A 3,848-nucleotide genomic window follows, 5' to 3' on the forward strand; every position below is an offset into this window, starting at 1 on the left:
AAATATTGTGTTTTTTTGAGTAAATTGCATTGAAACCTGAGTTTTTGGTTGACCCAACAGGAGATCAATAGCTTTTTTTACATTAACACCCCTGAAGTTTAAAAAATATGCATCGACACCCTCTCCAACCTCTAAAATTATATGAAATTATCGTTTAACCCACTTGTTAACAACTCTATTTAAATAATAAAATTACAAGTTTAACCTCTTAATTAAATTTAATACACCAAACTAACATTTTCAACTCTTATATACACAGATATAGTTTATGAAGATTGCAAATTGCAGATGCGAGGGTATAATTAATCTATTACTTCTATTTTTACGAAGCACTAAAATCTAATTTTGAAATTACCCATTTCTTGAATTTTATTCTCTCTCCTCCTGTGTATTCTATTTTTATGAAGCACTAAAATCTAATTTTGAAATTACCATTTCTTGAATTTTAATCTCTCTCCTCCCAAGCTATCTTATATCTTATCTCTAAAGTGTGACTGTCTCATTGCCACTGTACTTCTCTCTTTCTCTTTACTAAATTTCATTTTTATCATTTACAAATAATAAAAACCTCATTATACAATTTTACTTCAATTAAGTGTAATTATCCCATCACCACTATACTAAAATCATGATTGTCAAAATCGCGATTCTGAGTCGTAAAATCGTGCGATTCTGAGTCGTAAAATCGTGCGATTCTACGACTCAGAACTCAAAATCGAGTCAAATCGCAATAGAATTGTTCAATTAATATAATCGGAAGTAAAAACGTACAATTCTACACGATTCTACAAAATTGGTTATTTGGGCCCTTATTTTTGGACTTTTTTTTTTATTTTTTGGTTGATTTCTTCTGGGCTACAAAATAAAAGAGTCCTAGCCCAAGTGTAATATACAAAGTTAAATATTTATTGTATAAAATATAAATTATTTTTCATTAGTGACAAAAAAATATATATATATATATGTATATATATCAATTATTTTTACTGGACATGTTGATGTTCCAAAATATATTTTTGTATTTAATTATAAAATATTAAAATGATCAATTATTTCTCAAAGATGCATACTTGTTACTAACAGGTTTAGACAAATTTTGGTTTCATTTGACTACTTTTTTTTTTTTGAAGACTTATCATATATATTAAAAATTAAAAATAATTTAAAAGCTTAAAAAATTTGCCAACTATGCCAGCCAATGTATATAATCTAAACTGAGATCAAATGGTTCATATTTTGTTGTACTAACTCCACTTGGATTGATGAACAAAAAAGTCCTTTTATTTCTTCAATTTTCCCAAAAAAAAAAAAAAATACATAAAGTTAAAAAAAAAAAAAAAAATTAACTTTTGATATGTAATTTTATTTTCTAATTTGAAGATGGATAAATTAAGATTTGAAATTTGTAAACTCAGTGTTATTTTGAGCTACATTCTTTTTTATTTATATTCAGACTTTGAAATATTGTTGAGATTTAAAATTTGTAAACTTATGAATATATAATATTGTGTTTTTTGGCCTCATTTTTATTATATTTTACAGATCTTATTGTTTAAAAAGCTAGTTTCAATTATTTTTTCACAATTTGATAAAATCTTACGATTCTAAGATTCCGATTCTACGGAGCCCAAAATGATTCTGCGTAGAATCCCGATTTTAACAACCTTGACTAAAACTCTATTACACAATTTTATAATATTTAATACATATACAAAATCCATAGCCAGAAAAAGAAAAAGAAAAAAAAAAAAAAAATGAATGAATCCATCTAAAAACAATTCAAACCAAAAGAAAAAAAAAAACCAAATAATGCATTGACAGAAGATTAGCTATACATATGGACACGCAATGGAAGAAAGAGAAAGAATAATAATAAATAAACAAAAGTATTTCATCTTATAAAATTAAATTTTAATGTTCCATTAAAATAGGAATGCCCCATAAAAATAGGATAGGAGCAATGTATTAATTATAACTAGTAGCATTGCAGTCCTTCATGCCACCACAACAGCAGCATAAAAATAAAAATGAAAATAAAATTTTTTTTTTTTAAAAATAACTAGATAAATTGTTCACCACCATAACTGCCCCAACATAAAAAGAAAAAAATAATAATAATAATAATAATTTTTTAAAAATAGCATACACCACCATGATTGCCACACCCAACATAAAAATAATATATTATTTTTTAAATAACTGTAACCACCGCGACGTAAAAACAAAAATTAAAATAATATTTTTTTAATAAGCAATAATTATACACCACAGTAAACACCACCACACCACCTAGACACATATAAGTACGGCGAACCCATACTTATATGTCAAATGACACCAGAATCACCACCACACCGCTAACACAACTCTACCAGAACCACCTGATGACCTACACCACCACAACCACACCTAAACCACAACACAACAATCACCACTAGAGTAGAAAAAAAAAAAAAAAAATTAAAAACAGCCATAGCCGGCCCAAACCCACCACAACAGGAAAAAAAAATAAAAAAATAAAAAAAAACACACAACCATGTCTCAGATCGGGAACTAAAATAAAATAAAAGGGTAATTTTATCCATTAACAAAACTGATATTTTATAAATTAATTAAATTAAATAATCAAGACATTTGAAACCGCTGTAGGTGACATGCCGTTGGCTGGCTCGCATCTGACATTGACCGAAACCTGCAATTTACCTTTTTACACAATAACAAAATTTCAGTATTCACAAAAGAGTGAGACCCAGTCTGTTGTGGGTAAAAAAATAAAAAATGAAATTTTTGGTAGACAAAAATGATAAAGGTGAGATGTACTAATAAGTAGAAAGAAGAAAAGATGTTACCTTACAGAGCAGCACAAGCACGAGAAGTGGAAAAGTATCTAAGCAGGATAAGGAAGGGAAAGGGAGGAACAACAAGGAATCATCGGTATGGGGGGTCTTGGGAAGAAGAGTTGATTTCCTCCTACCCAAGCACCCCACACCCACAACTCCCTGTAGATCGATCTCCCTTTCCCTCTTACTCCTTTTTATCTTCCCCCTCTCCCTCTCTCTCTCTCTCTATATATGTATATAAACAAACACATCTCTCTCTAAATATATAGGTTTTGCCGGGAAGAGTAGAAGGGAAAGGGCGGAACCTCGGGAAAGCATGGGAATGGGTGGTGTCGGCAAGAAAAAGTTAGATCGGTTATACATACATATCACAAATCTGTATCTGTTGTTTTCTTACCGATCCACCCACGTCCTACACCTTCCTGAAGCTCTATCACCCTTTCCCTCTCCTCTCTGTTTCTCTCTCCCTCTTTCTGTATTTCCCAAACACTCTAGGCGAATGGCGAAGAAATACAACCACAACCATTTATATATATTATATTTGTGTTTTGTTTTGTTTTTTTTTTTTTTTTTTTTTTTTTTTTTTTTTAAACTAAAAACGCGTTGTTTTAATGGTTACGCATCTGCTGGCATTGTCAGATGCTATCTTTTGACAGAGCATCAATTTTTACTTTTTGGGTTCGGTCTTGTCAAAAATGACTTATTGGCATAGCCGGGTCCAAGTATATACATACATATATATAATGACACGGGTTTGGTATACGGACATCCATATATAAATGGGCCTAATTGTGAACAATTTAACCCTCTTAGAGCATTTCTAATGTTAAATGTTATTTCGGGCGTCAAATTTATATTTTGAGAGGAATTACGGTGTCAAAATACTATATTTTAATAATTTAGCTTCAATGGTGCATTTCATCCAAAATGCTATATTTTAGTAATTCTCACCCTCTATTGAACCAAGTCCAACCCACTTCTATCTTTCCAATCCTACTTTAAATCTGA

The 3,848-nt window shown here is 30.0% G+C and overlaps 1 long non-coding RNA gene across 1 annotated transcript; it reads right to left on the reverse strand.

The window, feature by feature from the left end:
- Positions 1-2,539: 2,539 nt before the first annotated feature.
- On the reverse strand, positions 2,540-3,601 carry LOC132295411 (uncharacterized). The gene is made up of 2 exons (XR_009478465.1): positions 2,850-3,601; positions 2,540-2,703 (listed from the first exon to the last, which is right to left on the reverse strand). It is a non-coding gene; the product is annotated as an uncharacterized LOC132295411 (long non-coding RNA).
- Positions 3,602-3,848: the final 247 nt, after the last annotated feature.

This window comes from Cornus florida, unplaced genomic scaffold (assembly GCF_030987335.1).
Source record: "Cornus florida cultivar Cherokee Brave unplaced genomic scaffold, ASM3098733v1 CherokeeBrave_3.0.0_Hap2_Chr02, whole genome shotgun sequence".
In the NCBI taxonomy this organism is placed as follows: Eukaryota; Viridiplantae; Streptophyta; class Magnoliopsida; order Cornales; family Cornaceae; genus Cornus; species Cornus florida.